The sequence below is a fragment of the Martes martes genome (assembly GCF_963455335.1).
Source record: "Martes martes genome assembly, chromosome: 5".
In the NCBI taxonomy this organism is placed as follows: Eukaryota; Metazoa; Chordata; class Mammalia; order Carnivora; family Mustelidae; genus Martes; species Martes martes.
In genome coordinates, this window is record NC_137892.1 from 39,094,876 (window position 1) to 39,116,069 (window position 21,194).

Genomic DNA, 21,194 nt, shown 5'->3' on the forward strand with positions numbered 1-21,194 from the left:
TAATTTTGTGATAGTGGTCAAACTACCCAGACAAGGTCTCATTTCCTAATCTATAAAATGGTTATAATTAGTACCTACAGATTATACTTTGAGGCATATCCATTAGTGTTCAATGAGTAATATCAATTGTTGTTGTTATTATTATTAATAGAATTTCAAAAATTTCTCATTTATAGTCATTTAAGTACCCCTTCACTGAAATCTCTATTGAAGGCCACCTTAGGAGAAGTTCAACAGTAATACTGTGTTAAGAGTTTTATTTTATATACAGAAGTTTATAAATGCCAACTACGTTTAGAAGTTGGATCTAGGGGCGCCGGGGTGGCTCAGTGGGTTAAAGCCTCTGCCTTCGGCTCAGGTTGTGATCTCAGGGTCCTGGGATGGAGCCCCGCATTGGGCTCTCTGCTCAACGGGGAGCTTGCTTCCCCCCCGCTCTCTGCCTGCCTCTCTGCCTACTTGTGATCTCTGTCTGGCAAATAAATAAAAAAATAAAATCTTAAAAATAAAAAAGAACTTGGATCTAAATTTCTATCCTCTTTCAACTGCTTGGATATGAAGATAGAGATTTCTTAACAAAGTGTATAAATGTTTGAATTTTTTTCTCATAAAGAAAGTCACCTTTTAAACTCTTTAGTTATGGATTTAGATCATGTAGCTGCTTTCTTACATTGTTTTGAATAGTTCTTTATGTATTTATTCCTGGTGTGTCCTAATGACATAAAAAACCTAAAAGAAGAATTATAGCTTTTACATATTTAAAGAGTCTCCTAATTAATACATAGAAAAAGGAATGACAAATAAAGTTGTAATAAAAATTTCTTGGTGTATATATACATTTCCTGATATGCTTAAGAAAAGTTGAATCTATCTTAACTTTTTGTTGGCTGCTATTATTTTTCCTATTATTACTTAATATTTTTTGTTTAAAAATATCTGCTTGATTATTTTTCCTTTTAAGGCTAGTCTCATGAAGGTTGTTATTTATAATTTACCTATGAATAATTGTTCAAATCAGCCATACCATTGTATATTTCACTACTATAGAGAGTTCTTAATATAATAGTATAAAGTGGAATAGTGTGTTTCTTAATTCAATATGTATCTTGATTCTATATGTGTCATTTATTTCTTTCCTTAAATATTTATTGTGGTTTCATATGAAAATAGCCTATGTCCAGGAAAAGTATAAAGTTTTTATATTAATAAAATTATCCTTTTCAGTCTACAAATAAAAGGTACATGAAATGGAGAAAGAACAATATTTCAAGTAATTGGAAAAAAATCATCTTACTAAGCTAAACTCAGTGTTAGACTAATTCCCTACTAATGCTTCTTCCTTCCTTAAGAACAACAGATGCTTATTTAATAAAAAGTATACATTTAGTGTGTATTGTTTTCTAGTTATATTATTTGAAAACTCCACATGGTTTTCAGGGATAACTAATCAGTAGGTAAACCTAAATACTTACTTAAAGAATATGAAGTGTTATTCAAGCATTGTCCTAGGTTCCATTCATCAACATTTTCTTCTCCAGAAGGCTACACTGGCATTTAGGTTTTCATCATTAGTAATCTACCTTTTTTTTCTTCAAAATGTATAGCTAGATATAAGACAAAAAAAATCCACCTATAATATTGTTTTATCAGAGACTTGTCATATGCTGTTAATAAGAGTAGAGGGGTTCTGCAAAGAATGTTGATAGCTTTAAATCTGACAGAAGCTAAATTTATTTCCTCCTTATTTGAACTTTTTGCAGTATAATTATCTAATAAAATTATATAATTCACATTACAATCAAAGTTTGTCTTATGAAATTTGTAGTTATTTACAAATTTGAATTTGAATTACATCCTAATGTATTAATGCTTTGTCACTGAAATGTTTAACTAAATTTTTTGAAAGATTATAACGGTAGTTCAATGAAGTGATAGTTATTCTATAGCATTCCAGATAGGTAATATTACTGACATATTTAAAGTGGTGATAACTTTAACTTTACACTCATTTTCAAGAAATTATATTTTCACAGTCTTTTTTAAAGTTAAAGCAGTTGGACAAGCTAACAAACATAAAAGATGTCTTCTAAAAAGAGGTTTTATGTCTGCAGTCTACTAAAAAAATAAATGATCTTTACTTCAATATAGATTAATTGCATTACCCCTAGGCCAAATGATATTTTCTCTCAAGGACAAGAGATTAGTTAGGGAGTCCAAGGTTCATTTTGTTAGCTAAATGAAAATAAATTGGTGACAACTTAGAGTTAGCATCTAAGAACTTACAGGGAATTACTCTAACTTGAAAGGGAGATTAAACATTCTATAAAGAAAGATATCTCTCTCAAAAATGCAAACCTGGCACCATTTCCATCACTCATATCTGTAAATCATTAGACACACAGACACACATACTTGATGTTCAGCCAGCATGTTCCAGTGTAGTGTATAGGCCCTTATTACTTCTGGTTTGTTTTGTATTCATTCTGTTTACTTTATGCTTATGCCTTTCTAGTCATTAATTTTTATTATTAGTCCTGTTTATACATACTATACTATATGTGTCTGAATGAAAGAGATCACACACTATGAAAAATCTCTCTGAGAGGGTAATTAATACTAAATGGAAAATGAAACTCAAACTATTCCTAAATTAGTATCTATTTGAATTTATTTATATATAGATGAAAAAAATATATATAAATGCAATAAACTTGCTCTTAAACAGGCTGAAAGAACATCCAGAGTAAAGAAGATTTATGTGGGTTAGGGAGATGTTTCTGGGCAGTATGGTGTATATAGAAGGTTCAAGGAGTCATTGACATATGGTGAGTGTAAAGAGAAATATTTGGAAGTAACATTAGAGGTCTTTGAATCAACTAAAGAGAAAGGCTGTCTCTGAGAGTTAATGAGAATCACTGAAAGTGACTGAACATAGAATAGGTATGATCCAAATAGTAACTGAGGAAGATTTATAATACCCACACACACATAAAGAGTTCAAGCAGAATTTAGAGGAGGATACCACATTTTTCTCCTTCTGCTTCAGTGTTTATGAAGAAAAAATAACCAGTAAATTGAGCTCAAATCTGCTCTACAATCGCACAAATATGAGTCAGGGAAATATTTTTTTCATTGTTGAGTTCAAATATTTTCCTTTCTGACAGCATGAGGTTACTAATTTTTCTTTGATGTATGTATATGAATAAGGTTGGAATAGTGGATTCTAAAATAATTAATAGAATTTAACTTACTTGTCATGAATCTTTATCTTATTCTCCACGAGAGGAGCTGGATAGATATAAACACAAAAGTAAGCTAGATTAGTTCTTCTATTCAAAGGTAGAGTATTGGAATCAAGTTATGATTGACTATAGAGCTAATTTTGCTAGTAAGGTAGTGGTTAATAAATAATTATAGTTCTAGATATAAAAGGAAAGTATAGAGAATCAAGCAGAGTTGACATATCAAATTTCAACAATAGGTCAAAAGTTTAGGAAGTTAGGCCGAGTAAATAAGTAATGGGGGGGAAATGGCCAACCACTTAAACAAAATGAAAGAAAGGAACCAGAATCAAGTGAAGAACAAAGGCAATAATTTTTTGTCAATATCAGCATCCAGATCCAACAAACCCAATCTATGTTGACATAACCTGAACCAAATAGTTGTTGGTGCTTTCAGATCTCATATTGCGGAACCCCACAAATAAAGATTAGAATGCTGTAACATTTGAATTCGGTAAATGAAATATATCAAGAGAAAAATAAATACCACAAAATGTGCTAAGAAATTGTAGATTGTTCTCCCCAAAGAAAGCAGTGATATGAAAATCCTCTTCTGAAGCAAAACAAAAGTCAGACAAAGGGAATAGTTGCTAATTATCTTTATCTGGGATTTCATCAAAGGCTTAGAATTTTGGGGTTTGTGGTTAGCATGATTCATTGCTTGTGTCCATGCTTTGCCTAGATTTTCTTGAGTCGCCCTCTAATTTGTGCTTAAGAAATTATGGTCAGCAATTTTAATGGTTTTGAACCCAAGGAAGAGGAAAAATCTTAAAAAAAAAAATACCAGTTGTTCAATCATATTTTTGGTAATGTAAGAGATAACATGGCAGAAAAGCTTGATCATAAAAGGTGTCCGCATCATGGGGCGCCTGGGTGGCTCAGTGGGTTGAAGCCTCTGCCTTCGGCTCAGGTATCCTGGGATCAAGCCCCATATCGGGCTCTCTGCTCAGTGGGGAGCCTGCGTCCTCCTCTCTCTCTGCCTGCTTCTCTGCCTGCTTGTGATCTCCATCTGTCAAATAAATAAATAAAATCGTTAAAAAAAAAAAGTGTCCACATCCAATCACAGCCCCACTATCTTCTTTTGTGTATGCTCTAGTGACCTGTATCTAACTGGTATCAATGGAGTCTGGAAGTGCTAGCTACTCCTGGCATACTATTCTTTAACTATGTACTTCTATCCCATAATTCTAAGAACTCTTGAAATTTGATTTTCAGTCTGTTTAAACCTTTTTAAATCTCTCAAATAGAATTTATTACTGAGGATTACATGGAGTACTTATTGATACTGAGTAATTATAAAACATTATAAGAGTAATGCTGTTATGACCTGTGATTCAGATCTTCTTATATGAAGAAAACAACTTCATTACAATTTTAAAAAAATTTAGAAGTTGCTTCGGGAGCCATGGGCTTTGGTGCAGACATGGTCAAGTCCAAGAACCACACCATGCACAACCAGTCATGAAAATGGCACAAAAATGGCATCAGGAAACCCTGGTCACAAAGATATGAATTCTTGAGGGAGTAGATCCCAAGTTCCTAGGGAACATGCACTTTTCCAAGAAGCACAAAAAGGACCTGACAAAGATGTAGGCAAATGACATGAAGGTCATGAGTGCATGCGCTGAGGCTATCAATGCCCTCATCAAGCCCAAAGAGGTCAAGTCCAAGATCCCAAAGCGCAGCTGCTGCAAACTCAATCATCTTGCATCTTGCATCCCTAATCCCAATCTCAAGAAACATACTCATGCCCACATTGACAAAGATCTCAGGATCTTCTGGCCAAAGGCCAAGACCAAGCTTTAAACCAAGGACCTGGCTGCAACTGTGACTCTGGCTCCAGTTCCTTCTGTGGCTCAGGCTCTCAAAGGTGCCTAGGGTCCAACAAAGGCTTCAGTGTAGGGGTCTCTTTCTGCCAGTGTGAAGATGGAGGAACTGGTGTGACCCGTGGACTTCTGTCTGCATGGGGCTGGTGTCCTGTTCTGCTATTTTACAAATAATCCTGCGGCAGAATCCAAAAAAATTTTTTTAGAATTTCTCACAATTTTGCTAATTCCTTATTTTAAGGGAATATATATATCTACCTCTGGGTAATATTTCACCTGAGTTGTCTGAGAAAACAATTAACCATGTAAGTTTTGCATTGAACTATGCAAATATGAAGTGCCACCTATAAAACTAACTTATAAAGAAGGATGGAAGAACAAGCTCAACCTGAGAAAAACAAAGACTGCCTATGTTCAGAAACAGTGCCTGAGCATGGGGGAGAACCGTTACTCATGTGCATCATCTTCTATAAAGACTAAGAAATATTGATAGTAATTCTATAATTCCATAACCCTGTGATTACCAATCTAAACAACAAATAAGGAAGTCCTGTGTATGAGTTGGGAAAGTATCTAAGTTATAGAGAGAAATTAATAAAAAAGATTTTCACTTAAAGGAACCTCAAAAATGAAAAAAAAAAAAGACAATATGCCTCCTTTGCATGGAATTTTATCAAAGATCAATGTAGAAACAACCAAGGCAACCATATAAGCTCAGAAAAGTCTCTTCTTTTTTCTTCCTTCTCTTCCCCTGTTTCACCCATTCACCACCAGCACCTTCCCCCCTTTCCCTCTGGAAGCTACCAGTTGTTCTTGGTATTTATGAGTCTGTTTGTGTGTGTTTGTTTTTTAGATTCCACATAAAAGTAAAATTGTATATTATTTGTCTTTCATTGTCTGACTCATTTTACTTACCATAATACCCTCCTAGGATGTCCATCCATATTTGCAAATGAAAAGATTTCAGTATATTTTGTGGCTGAATAATATTTCATTACTGTGGTATCTGTCTACCTCTCCATCTATCTGTTCATTGATTGATGGACACTTGGGTTGTTTCCATATCTTAGCTGTTGTAAAGAATGTACGAATGCTGTAATAAACATAGGGGTGCATATATCTTTTCAAATTAGTTTTTTGTTGTTGTTGTTTTCCGTGGATAAATACCCAGCAATGAAATAACCAGATTGTGTGGTATTTCTATTTTTAATTTTTTGAAAAATCTCCATACTGATTTCCATAGTGGCTGAACCAATTTACATTCCCACCAACAGTACACAAGGGTTCCCTTACTCTACATCCTCACCAACACTTGTCATTTCTTTTGTTTTTCATACTAGTCATTCTGATTGGTGTGAAATGATATCTCATTGTGGAAATCACTTTCTTTCTTCAGTTATATACACATATGTTCCATTCCACTAGAAAAGTAGTAGTTAAATCTAGCTGTGCATTAGAAACTCCTAGATTTTTAAGTACCCAAGCCCATGTTCACCTAAGGAAAGTCTAATGTAGTTGTTTGGGAAAAGGATTCAGAGTTTGTTTATTTTCTAATAGCACCCTAAGTGATCCTAATGTACAGAAAGTTTGGGGAGTGATTGCATTAGATAGAGGTAATGATGATTCTATTAGTTTATTCCTCACTGAACATTGTGAGAGTCTCTTTATTTGTATTATGTCATTTAATCTTTCTAGCATTCCTACACTGCAGAAGTTACTCACTTCATCTTGCTGTTGAAACAAGCAGAAAATGTAAATGTATAACTTACCAAAAGCAACACAGCTTAGAAATGTTGAAGCAGGGCACCTGGGTGGCTCAGTGGGTAAAGTTTCTGCCTACGGCTCAGGTCATGATCTCAGGGTCCTGGGATCGAGTCCCACATCAGGCTCTCTGCTCAGCAGGGAGCCTGCTTTCCTCTCTCTTTCTCTCTCTGCCTGCCTCTCTGCCTACTTGTGATCTCTCTTTGTCAAATAAATAAATAAATAAATAAATAAGAAATGTTGAAGCAGACTCAAACTAAGGCTGTGTGAATTTAGAGCCAGCATTCCTAAACATTCTTATTATCTAACTTCTGCATCTAGGTTACAATAACAGAAACATCCTTGGTTTTTTCCTCTCCCTTTTGGCCCAAAGGTGCCATATGCTGTGACTCAGGGCGGTTGTCATCACTTCTTTGGAATTAGGCAATATGTGAAAAACCTAGATGATAATATAAAAACTTTTGGCCTCCACCAACATCTGAAGAATAGACATGTTTTATAAGTTGCAGAAGATATATAAGATTTTTCTTTAAATTATTACTTAAGTATATATGTATATTGGAAATTTTGCCTTAAAAATTAGATTGTAAGTTTCTCTTAGAAGTTATAAAATCTGTACAATTCTGAACCCAAACAGATGAAGGTCTGTAGCTATAAATGTGTGGTCCTTTCTCTTATTCACCGTGTTTCCTACAGATACCTATTTTCTCATATGCCAGTGCTTTCTTAAAGATTAATAATGTTCACACAGTTAACCTGGGGGCCCTATCAAGATGTAGTTTCTGATTTGGTATGACTGGAGTGGAGGCAGAAATTCAGTATTTCCAGCAAGTTTTTAGCTTATGCTTACACTCTTGGAACTCAGACCACACAAATTGAATATCAAGGTCATATAATACCTTTCATACCTATTTGCATTATTTGACTTTAATTACATCAATTAATTTTGTGTCTCCTATTATATAATATTTATCCTTATGTAATCTCATATAAATGAATTCACTCCTGATTTATTGGATTAAAACAAAAATATGGATTTATAATTTTTTACCTTCTTTTTCTAGAAAGTGATTTTTGTCATAAGCCTATCACATGGAATTTAAGAAAGAATAAAAATACTTTATGGATTTAGAGTTTAGATTCTCCAGCCCAAATTCTCACAAGTGACATTAAGAAAGCCATTTGATGCATTTACACACTGTGTTGCATTGCAAAGGAGAAGCCCAAAATGCAGAGACTTCTTTCAATCATGGAGCCCAAGTTGATCCATCCCAGAAGAGAGATAAGTCCACAGCTTCACAAGGTCTCCACGGATTACCCATTCAGTTTCAACAAAAGGCCAGTTTTAAGGCTAAAACTTACTTTCCAATGGTATACTTGGTAGCCATGTCTGGAAAACAAATCCTAAACATCAAGGGGCACCTTATTTTGCCAGAGATTCCTATTCTTAAAATCCTCAGTCATAAATAGAATTCTAGTTCAAAGTGGTCTTTAGGATTGAGGATCCCCCCAAATAATAGCACTTTTCTACAGAAGTTCTTCCTGATCAGGAGAATCCCTTTTGCACTTATGGGATTGGGAGTAACAAGTATGTAAGACATCAATACCAACTGAAAATATAGTAGTAGAAGCCACAAAAACACTGAACTGGCCCCAAAGGTCACACCCACTGATAATATTCTTTCTTCTCACTATAAACAGTTCTCAGATGCCATTAGTTGTATCAGTGACCCCCTTTTGCACATAAGCCTAGATAGGATGTTTACTTGGGTGACTATACACAACAGTGCCATTAAAGTTTGAGTCTCTTCCTTCCCCAAGTTTTCCAAGCCTAACTGGATGTGTGCACATGGCCATTAGTGCTTCCAGGAGATAGGACATCAGTCTTATTTCTCTTCACCTTGTCTTTATAGCAGCTGTGTTAGGGCAAAAAGGTTGGAAGTGATCAGGTCCACGAAGGACAAAAACAGCTCTGTTCTAGTAAGCAAGACACATTTGTATTTGGTTTCAAGCAGTGTGACAACAGCAAGTGGCTCAATCAAATGAAACTTTCATATTTTCTGTTCACTCTAAATCCAATATTGAACACTAACTGTCTCAGCTTTGGATATGTCTGGATTCTATAGCTATAGCCACATTGTTTCCAGCTGTTCTCCATGGGATTATCCTCCTTTGCTGATTTGGGTTTGACTCAGAGTGGTACTTCTTTTTATCAAATTTACATGAATCTGGGGATCTCTTACTCTCTTACTAAAATAAAATCTAAGTTCTCACCCAGTTTCAGTATAAGGGCTAAGGGAGATTCCAAGGTGGTAGAGATGATTATAAGACTTTATGTAGATTTCTTTAGGCCAGTTTTTCATTGTCCCTTCAATAGCATCATAAATCTAATTTAGGGCAGTAGTATCCCCAGATAGTAGTCAATATTGCATTTGTGTTTTCCACAGAAAATGGTATGTCACAGGGATATCTTCCTAGGAGAGTCAAAACTCTGTTTTAGCAGCCAGGACCCATTTCAAAAAAACTATAAGCTCTTTTATTGTTGTCTCCAAATGGATCTAAATATGGTTTAATAGACCACAGGGAGCCAGAGGTGGGTGGTGCTTAGTCTCAAGACAGCATAGCTGTTGACATTCTTTGTTAATAAAGACTAAATGCTTTGCCATCCCCACCCCACTTATGCTTACCCTCCAAGTGAACCAACAATTGCTTGAAAGATTCACCTGATTCTACTCATAGAAGCTATAAATTTTTCTCTTCCAGATTTAGTATAGAAAAGCATCTCTTTAATTTTTATCTGAAAGGAGGCAGAACCTTCTGCAGCTGATGAAATTTTTAGTTCTAGTTGTTACAATTGTGTAGACCTTAGTCTGACCACCAGGTGACTCACTTGCTGAGCCCAAGTTAGCATCAACCAGGGTATTGTCCTTGGAGCTATCTTTGAATCTACTTCTGGCCACTTGGCCTGGAGCCACCTTCCCAATTTTGGCTCCATTATGGCTCCAAACAGAAGACCATTTATTGCTTGGCCGCCCATACTATTGGGTCAACATGGTTACTACCAATCCTATGGACTTTCCTCAATTCCCATTAATTAGCACATGAGGTCCTCATTCTTCCACTTTCAGTCTTGTAACTTTTCCATCCAGTCTTCCTTAACTGTCAACAAATGTGAAATGTCTGAGATTCTGCTAAGGTAACAGGTTTCTCTGCCACAATTTCATGGATCCTATCAGAAAAAGAAAAAAGAAAACAAAACAAAACACTCCTGGGTTAGAGGGGGAGAAGAAAGGACATTATTATTCACAACAGTAGCAGTAGCCAGAGAAGCAGCACTTTTGCTGAAACCCTGAATCCCAATTCCTGCAGAGTGATGTGAAGAGAGTCAAGTAACACCAGACATATAATGGGTTGTTATAGGAAGGGCTCCCCTAGCTGAGGAAGTGGAAAATTATTATGAGCTTTAAGCTTTCTTGCCCTATGCTCCAGAGCAAAATATTGTATCTTCCAAAGTTGTCTACTGTATATTTTTAAAAGATAGTGTAAGAATAAAGGCAGTCAGTGCCTCTTCTCTCAGGACAGGCAAATATGTGAGAGGCCCATGAAGTTTTTTCAATAAGAAACAACTACACACGTGTAAAAATAAATGTCATGTTGGATAACACAATGAACATCTCAGGCAAATTTTGTTTATAAGCCACAATCTTAAACCCAGAAGATGGAGAGATCTAAAGCAGCCCGCTTCTGTGAGATTTTCTCCTTTCCTAGGTTGTCCACTGCTTTGAGTGTGTAAGGTCTTAGGAAAGGGAGCAGAAGGCAAGATGCTCAAGTGCAGCCCAAAATTCTGCTTCTGTTTGGTCCACCTCATTCCCCGGAAGAAACACTGGATCAACCCTGTTATTATCTGCCCACTCATCACCACAGCACTGGGCTCTGTTTGCAGTTTACTGTATTATGCAATCCATCAACAGTGATATGGCAAAGAGCAAGGCTTCAGCTCAAAAGTTTGATCCTAGGTAATTCTCTGGCAATGGCTTCTTACCCTTCTTCAGTCTTCTCCTTCCCCAGGGAATTCTTATAGTCTTTCTTTTGATTCTTCCTATCTATTCAAAGTCGTTTTTTCCTTCTGTTCAAAATCATTTTTTTCATCTCTAAGGTGAAGTAGGGCAAGAAGCTAGCAGCTTGACCTAGTGTACTATCTTGATAGCAACAGCATCTCTTTTGCTTTTATCTTTTTAGAGTTGTTCATTTTCTTGTCCATTTTGGCTCAGAATTGATAAACTCATCCTCACTGAATGATATTGAATGTCACTCTTTTTACTTACTATGTAATTGGATTTAAAGCTGATCCTGTTAGGCATTAAATAATCAATATATTATTTTTTTCTTGTTTTTGTTACTGTTGCTTTTTTGTCTCACCACTCAAAACTGAGTTAATATTTTTTTTCTATCCTATTTTACTCAGCTGTAGAATATAAACACCCCGAATCAAGAAAAATAGTAAAATGCAATCTGGATTGAATTTCATGATAAAAGGTATTTTTAAAGCAAAGAGATTTTTTAACAGTCAAGAATTTTTTCATCAATAATGTAAGCTGCTTATTTTAAATTGCTGCACTATTACAGATGTGCATGATAAATTGCTCCTGAATGCATGTTATCCCACAGATTTGAAACATATGAGTAGGATGAATATCATATTGGCTATGAAGTAGCTCAGCCTTTACAGAAAAGCTTGACAAAATATAGAATGTGTTCTATTACTAGCAAGTGCTATCTCACCATTTAACAAGGAGATTATTATAGAAACAAAAAGGAAAGATGAGTCCTGACTTGGATAAATTGTGAATTCACCAACCTCTTTGATTGTCTCTATGAGATTCCAACTTGGACATTGAAAGCTACCCCTTCATAACTCAGAACCACTCCATCCTGACTTGCCTGGAAGGTTTTCATGCTTGAACTGTTTCTGGTGTTAGGCTTTTCAATAAAAATCCATCCATTCTGGAACCAATTTTCAGCTATTGTACCAATGTATTGATATGAGCTTCATTCATTCCCTTTATTGAAGGTAGCTTTTGGGGAAGTAACTGTTTAAATCAGTGTTTCATAACATGTGGCCCAAACTGAAATATAACTTTCAGGTAAGTTTCAGGGATTGTTTGGTTTTTGGGGGGGGGGTGTTTGTTTAATTAAACTTCTTAGGTAATTATGAAGTACACAGATGTTTGAAAGACACTGTCCTAAACTAAAGCAATAAATAATCCTAATGTTAGAGGCACTGGCTGAAAGGTATAAAAGGAAAACAGTAAGGCACATAAGACAAGAATGATTTTGTTCCAAATATACCATAATGTTAGCCAACTATTACACCCAGACATAATAATGCCTGTCAGGAATCAGTTAAAAATATTTAAATATTCATTATACACGCTCTGCAGTTATGTAATTGCTATGTAATTTCTATCTTTTGAATACATAGGCTAGTCCACATTTGTTCTTGGTATAAAGCCACAAATGGATTGATTCAATTCCCTGTACAATGCAATAGTGAGGGACATGGGTTTTGGGCCATGTTGGGGAATAGTTTTCAATATATGAAATTTGGGGATATAAATATTCAGTCTATATCACAACACCTGCTTTAAGTGAAATCAGGCTCTTCTCAGAGGAAAATGTTTCCCCCTCTAGCCTCTAAGGCTGGTCCTCATCCTGTCACACACCCATAATCTATGGTTAAGTGAATCACCTTCTGCAGTGTGACTTCACCCATTTCTTACTCTGTTTATTCGGGGAGTCTTGTGTCATAACTACTCTTTCTCTGGAACTATAGTATATAGGCTTTGGAACTGTCCAGATAGCTTATGACTTCGTTTGCCACTCATTAGCCATGCTATATAGAGTATTTATTTATTTATTTATTTATTTTACTGACATTTTTGAAAAGCCAGATCTTGGTTTGTATGAAATTCTTTTGGTCAAAGAGGGTAATACAAGCAGTATGTATGAGGCTTTCCTCCTTTATCACCTCCCCATCCTTTTGTCTTAGACCTAGATAAGAAAGAACCCCCATTTAAAGCTCTGTGCTTTAAAGGGCACCACATAGCACCAGCATAATGATGGTGTTTAGTATATTATAAAATTTAAGTATACACGACTGCCTTTTCACTCAGTTCTAGGGCCTAAGGATGGCATAGCACAGTTCAACTATTTTAGTAACTAAAACCTTAAAGGTCCCACAGAAAAGAGATGTCTCCACATCTCTTGCTTTGTTTTTGGATCAACAGATAAATGAGTTATGCCACTGCTTATGTTTTGAGTAATAGGCACTGCTTTGGAATGAGGGAAGAATTTGAGTTACAGAGTACTTATGAAAGAAAAAGGAGATTAATTGACTTTTTAATTCATGTATCTTATATAACATAAATGCCAATTGATTATTATATAAAAGCTATTATTTTTAACTTTCTCAGTTATGTCAGGGCATTAATTTTCTGTTTTAGCTTATTATTTTTTTCCATGTATTAGTTCACTTTCCAGAATTCATCATTAATTAGCAACATTGTCATAATGATTACACTATTGGTCTGAGAATAATTTTGAAGCTATGAAATATTCATATTGCACTCTGTTTGTAAATGTGTAGGTCCAGTTGTAAATGCATGCAACATAGCAGCAGTTATTTACATTAGCAACTACATCAGCACTGAATGTTGAGATTAAAATATTACTGTCTTTGCAAAAGCAAAAATAAAGCTGAATAAAATATTAAAATGTAAAGAAAAGTGTCAGAGAATTTTGATTTAAAAATCCAAAACTCATTAACTATAAATTTAAATTTCAAGAATATAACTGTTTTGAAAGTGCACGAAAATATTAGTCTTACATTAATTTCAGCATTAATTTACATGCATGTAAAATCTTACCCAAATTTTGAGTGCTTTGAATACAAATATATGTGCTAAATCCTTTAGATCATCACTGTCAATTGAATGCCAATTATGTGAAAATCTTGATCATAACAACATGATCACTCAAATTTTTATGGAATAACTACTAATTTATAAATTATGTATTTATTTATTTCTCATCCATATGTCATTTGCCTATAAACCCTATACCATACATGCATAATTTTAAGTTGTTTCTGATATTTTTCTTACTATCATGTAAAAAGTATAACTTTACACATATTTTTCTATTTTGTCATAAATTATATTTGTCAGGGTATACTTTTTTTTTTAGGGTATACATTTTTTTTAACAGTTAGCTTGATTTATTACTTTCAAATATGTGGATTCACAGTATATAGTGCCTTATTTATACTTCTTGCCACAGATGCTGTATTTTAGGAGTGGGCCTGCTCTTCCCCAAAGCATGTCAAAGTAGAGACTCAGAAATGAGAGTGAAGTTTTTGTTTGAACTAAATTGTACTGTACCTATATGTATGTGTGTCTGTGTTCATCAGGTATGAAATCTGCCAGAGATGACAGATAATGGTAATAGGGAGGAAGGAGTGATTCTAAAATAGCTTAACTCACCTGGTTAGAAAATCAAAAACAAGCATGGTAGCAAACACATTATATTAGTCACATCGGCAATGTCTGACTGTTCAATTAATTGGGCACATAATTCTGGAATTAATATTACATTGATTTCCCCCATAATTAAGATAGATGTATTTTCAGATATAACTTTTCTGTGTTTTTTCAAAGATGCCAAGAATATGGTTATAATAGGAAAACAATCTGATCTCGATGGGCAAGGAACTAATTTGCTAATAAAATGTGAATGTGTGTGAAGATAGGTCTCCTCTCTTTCCCTAAAGAGTCAACATTTTTTATCATATGAAATAGAATGGGCTTATATATCATTCTCAGTTGTTTGTATTAATTTAAACATTTAGAAGGAAAAAATGTTGAATATAACTTATTTATCAAAATAGGGCATTTTTTTCCACCCGGAGATGGCATTATGTACCCAAATTCAAATACTGCATGATTCCACTTACATTAATTATCTAAAATGGTCAAATTAATGTAATCCAAGAGTGGAATAATGGTTATTGGGTGCAGGGGGAGAGGGAAATCAATGGGCATAAGTTTTAGTTTAGGAGGATCAATAAGTTCTAGAGATCTGCTGCTCAACATTGTAAATACAATTAATAATAAAGTACTATATATGTAAAAACTTCTTAAAAAGGTAGATCTCATATTAAGTGATCTTACCAAGGTAAGTGATATGGTGGGAAAACCCTGGATATCTTTTAAAGATAAAGCACCGGTACTTGACATAATGGGTGTCCTGAAAAGATTTTCCTGAAATCTGAAGAATGAGTAAGAATACATTAGGCAGTGAGTGGGAGGGAGTGTTTCAAATATTTAAAGAGTAGGAACATCACATACAAGTTCACTGAGATTAACAGAAGTTTCACAAGGAAGGGGTAGTAAAAGAACCAGTGTGATTTTATCACAGGGATGGATGAGAACAGTGGCAAAGGAATGGACTGCAAATAAAAGCATAGGTTTTGGGCACCTGGGTGGCTCAGTGGGTTAAAGCCTCTGCCTTCAGCTCAGGTCATGGTCTCAGGGTCCAGAGATCAAGCCCCACATCGGGCTCCCTGCTTGGCAGGGAGCCTGCTTCTCCCTCTCAATCTGCCTGTCTCTCTACCTACTTGTGATCTCTGTCTGTCAAATAAATAAATAAATAAATAAAATCTTAAAAACAAAACAAAACAAAACATAGGCTTGATATGAATGCCTTTATTGGTCTGAAGGATTTTATACTTTATCCAGAAGGTAATGAAAAACAATTAAAATATTTTAGTGAGAGAGTAATGTGATATCTTTTTCTTTTAGAAGATCCTTATGGCTTACTATAGAAAGGAAAGTACAAAGGTAGACATAGGGAGAACTGGTAGACGGTTACCAAAGAACAGGCATGAGTCAGAGTAACTCAGAATAGGAAGATTAGATAGACAGGGAAAAGAGTGGCCACATTTGAAAGTATTTGGAGAAAATCTTGAAAGGAATTGTGGTACCTATATAGTGGATGAATGTGAAGAGAGTGTCAAGAGGCATTCCAATTTTCCACTGTGTTTAGCTGAAGTTCCACTTTATTTTCTGCATATAATTATATAAGAGTATAGACCTGGAAGACATGCCTGAGTAAAAAAAGAAATAATTTTTAGAGGATGGAGCCATTAATTGAATATGGGCATGAATAAGTTGTATGAACTAGAGTCAAGAGTGAGAAGAAAATAATAGCTTTGGGCTGTTAACAGAGGTCAGGAGAAAGTGCCAAAACAAGACTGAAAATTGGTCAGAACATAAATAGATGGTGCAGAGTCATAAAAGCAAGAGAAACTGAGTGTTTTGGTAAAAAAAAAAAAAAAAGGATGGTAAACAGTGTTAACTAAAACTGAGGGGTCAAGTAAAATGGGTTTGAAAATGTGCATTGGAATTAGAGACCCTAGAGAAAACATTAATATAGAGTGGCGAAGATCAAAAACCAGCCTCCTATGGATTAAATAGAACTGAACCTCTGATTCCTTCCGAACGGAAGCTAAAATTATGAGTCTATTAAAATAAGGCTAACACTTGACTTTGTGAGTCAGTATCAGCGATAGAATTAGCAACATGAATGTGTCTAGAGATTTCTAGGCAGATGAGGCTAAATCTAAAGAGATGCAGCATCCAAAAAAAAAAATTTTTTTTTTGATGTAGTGATTCACTGGCCAAGAAAAAGTGCTGATATTGAAGAAATTAAGGCAGGAATAAAAAATGTGAGCCAAGTGGGGATTTTTTCTCAACCCCTTTGTTTGAACTCATTATATCATCTGTACATTCTTTGATTTAATTATATGTGTAATGTTTTTCTTTTTCCATGAGTTTTTTGGGAGAGTTATCTACAGAATGAAAATTAATAGATGTGTATGAGAAATCACTTCTGTGTGGGGTAGAAGAAAAGTGCAAGGCACTGGCTTTGTTCTCAAGAAGCTTACATACACAGACATGCATATATAAAGCTTTCAAAGACCCCAGGTGGAACAAGGAATATTATAAACAAATAAATCCATATGTTAATACATTTCTCAAGCCACAGATCAACACATGCCATAGGAGTTCAAAGAAATGATGGATTTTTCTAGGCCTAGCTCTAAGCTTTCTGTCATTCCAGTCAGTGTACTGTTTCTTGGAAATAGTCCAGTTAAATTGTCATTGATCAAAACATGCACAGAAATGGGCAACATTACCATGTAACATTAAATCAACTTTAGAGTAAATTGCACATTTAATTCAAGGCATTTCATAAGTGCTGAATTTCTTACTGACAAAAGGGTTTTCTCTACTCCACTAACTTGAGACATCTTTCAAAATCTCATTTACCACTTTCAGTGTATTTTTTTCCCATTCAAGTTTTTTCTTCCATTTATACAAACATTTCTGTTCTCTGGTAGATCCTTTTTATTTTCCTACATCTTGTTCTTTTCCTAGCATGCGCATGTGTGTGTATATGAGTGCTCAATTACATATCAATTACATTAGGACATAAAGGTGGTATTTTTGTGATACATCAATAGAATAGCCATACATTTGCTAATGTATGTTGATCAAAAAAAGTGAACAAAAAAGCAGAAATATTATGTGTCTTTTAATGTTAAAGCTAGCAAAATTATTATGTGACCTAAGCATACATGATAAAAATTTAAGTAGGCCCAGAGTCCCATATCTGAAAGCCCTGAATCCACATGTGTTTTGGAATTCAGAATTATTCAAATTTCAGAAAGATAATACAGGCATAAATTATATTATATAACATTCTTGGCAGGTTCTAGAACAACGCTGTCTACTTTCACAAATTGCTATTACCGAAGTTGAACAGCCACCCTACTTGGGACAAAAATCATAAATCATTTGTGTTTAGCTAGAGTCAGATCATACAGTAATATGTTAATAAGTGATACAGTGGATAAATACAAGCTACAAATATTCCCATACTATTTAATTTTTTAAAGTTTATGTTTCTATCTCTAAATTTACTTATCTATCTACATGTAATAAATATTTGTTATGTCTGATTGTTTGGGAATCTTAGAGAACAGTTCACTCCAGTGTTGACATCTTCACTGTCATCAGGTTGAGGTGGATATGTGACAATGGACAGAGAGAATTCTCACGTAATGAGGCAGAACTTTGATAGTTGGCTTTTAAGGAGATATTTTAGTTTTGACTTCCTCATTAAGTAGCCTTCTGTCTAAGTAGTGTCTGTGTAAACTGCTGTAACTTCCTGCTGATTGCTAAATGGACCATGATCAAGGAAATCATTTTTTTATCACATTTTTTTAACTGTATTTTAGGGATTTTTTTTTCCTCCTTTGTTCATGAACATTGCTTTCCTCATGCTCATTATTTCAGCAATTTCTTCATCATCCATGGGATAGGACAACAGGTGCATGATTGTAAATACTGACCATTCATTCCCTCAATTTTCTCCAGGGACTATGGTTTTTGTCAGTATCTTATCAGATTTGTCAATGTAATTTTCATGCACTTCATGATTTGCAGAAATCTTTTGCTATAGGTTTTCAGAAATTTTACATAATGATGCTTCTTGAATTCCTGAATATGTACATTTATTTTTTATTTTTAGTTATTTGTGTAATACTCTAGCTTACTTCATCACCAACAAATCAGTTAGCAGTATAAGTTTACTTCACTGTCAAATCTACTTAATCAGTACCAGTAAGTCTTTATTTTTTATTTGGTTATTTGTTGTTTGTTTTAGTATAAGGTATTTTCCCATTTCTCTTTCCTTCTTGTAACCATTGTCAGGTTCCAGTGCAAAAACTTCAACAACTTAGGTTTCTGTTTCTTCAAGGCATATACTAAAGATTTAAAGTAATATGGGATTTTCTACATCACATTCCTCATTATGATACCACACAAATATACCTTGAAGAAGCTAATGCAATAACATCATTTGTCAGATATTGAAACTAAATTTTGCTGTAATTTTTATTTTTGTTATTCCTGTGGAATTATATTTAATACTTTTGGCATTTTCACTATTCAGTTTACCCCAGTGTCATAAAATACAAAACAATAAACCAAATATTGAGGAAAATAGGTATGTCACAACTAAGAATACCTAATTTCAACAGTTCAAATAAGATTTGGGCACAAAATAAGTTTTATTGCCAAATTTCAAGAAGAAGAAGGAGGAAGAGGAGGGACAAGGAAAATAGAATTTAGATTTTTTACTTTGTTAGGTTTTGAAGTTGTTCTGAGCTATTGCTGGTCTGTATCAATGTATTAATGAAATTTTGGTATATGAGTTAAGGAGAAATTCCTTTCAGCAAATGAATACTCATGATTAATCTTTAAAGATAATAGATGTTAGTAAAAGACATAATACCAGTTGTTTAATTCACTCCATTATGGTCATTAAAGTTGACATTATACATTTACATTCTTCTAGTTTTAAGATTTTTCATTAATAATGAACATCCTTCTGTATACCAAAAAGCTAAGAAATTTTTATTTTTTGTACTAAAAAAATTATCATTGTTTACCTGTATTAAAGAATGCATTTAGAGTTATAGATAGCAAGACATTCCGTACTCTTCAGAAATTGTTCATCTCACAGCCACTGACTTTTTTCAATAAGGAAACATGTATTGTACACGCAAAGTATACCACAAACTGTAAATGGCTAGACCCGTGGTATTTAGAAAATCTTAGATTTTTCTGTTTTGAGTATTTATACACAGTTCTCTCACTTTTAACACTGTTTGACTCTAGTCTTTTTGTAACCGTAGTTGGGATGATTTTCATTCACATTGCTAGGAAAGCGATAATTGAGGGTATTAGGCAGCATATTTATACTACTAAACAAATTTGTATTCTATTCCTACCATGCCAGTCCCATTTTAGATATTCTGGATCCAGCAGTGAAGGAGTCAAACCCCTCCTGAACTATGAAGAATTAAATGAGTTAATACAATATGACGCTTAGACGAGTACCTGAGAGAGTAAGCACTTAATAATTATAGCCATTAATACTATTAGTGGTGATTGTATTTTATTTTAAGCAACTCTTCGGGGATTACATACTATAAATATATACAGCAAGTATAATAGCATTTTATGTGGAGGCTGATGCTTTGAAATAAACATAGCAGATTTAATAGGGTGGGGTGCACTTTAGTTAGAATAGTGAGAAAAAAATCCTTTCAGGAACTGACATGTAAACTAAAAGCTAAATGAAGGGAAATAACTAGTGCTACAGAATTCTGGGAAAAGAGTATTTCAGGTAGGATAATATTTAATTGCAATGTGCACAAGGAAGGAGAGATTGGTATGCCTAAAGGCTTGAAAAAATGTAGCTGGCACATAGTACACCAGGAAAAAATAGGTAGGAAATGAGGTCAGAGATTTGTAGGTTATCATACCTCATAAAGGAGACTGACTTTCATGCCACTTGCAACGGGAAAGCAAGTTAAGTGTCTTACAAGGAATGATAATACCCGATTTGAAATTAAAACATCATGCTTGCTGACCTTTGCTCATATGTGTGGGGGGAAACCATAGTCTTGGTTTGGGCCACTTTTAGCAGTGGAGATGATGGGTTCAGGACATATTATAGATGGAGCACAGACAGGATATGTTGGTGAATTATGTATAAGAGATGAGAGAACTAGAGGACTTAAGAATGGGTTTTGAATAGATAATACTATAGGAGAAACAGAATTGGTGAGTGAATGAACTTGTATATGTGTGCGCATGTGTGTGTCATGTGAATTGAGTGTGTGTGTGTGTAAATCATGACTTCTCTTTTGCTAACTATTCAAATAAGACAATGTTCTTTAAGTAGAAACCTATGTGACAAATTCCCTAGATTACATTTACAGAAAAAAAAAAAATCTTCAATAGCCTGTTTGCTTTCTTTAATTTATCACTGAGTTTATAGGTGCACAAAATGTTTCCTCTTTCAAGTTAGCTATCTGAAAATGGAGAGAAAAATTTCATGCTTAATTACAATAAATGATTAATTTTAGATACATACTACGTTGCTGGTCTTTCTTCCTTCTAACTGGATTTTGAGCAAACTTTACATTTTAATTGGCTTGCTTCATATGTGTCTTAATAGTATACGTTACTTCACACTAGTTTGGAAACTAGTTACTTAAATCTTAGATGGATACATAAATATATGAGTGAATTAACAAATATCAGTTTCTTCTAACTCCATCCATCAACAAATTTGAATCAATAACAATACCACATACAAAATGCACTAAACAAAAAGGTTAATAGTATCTAGTGCT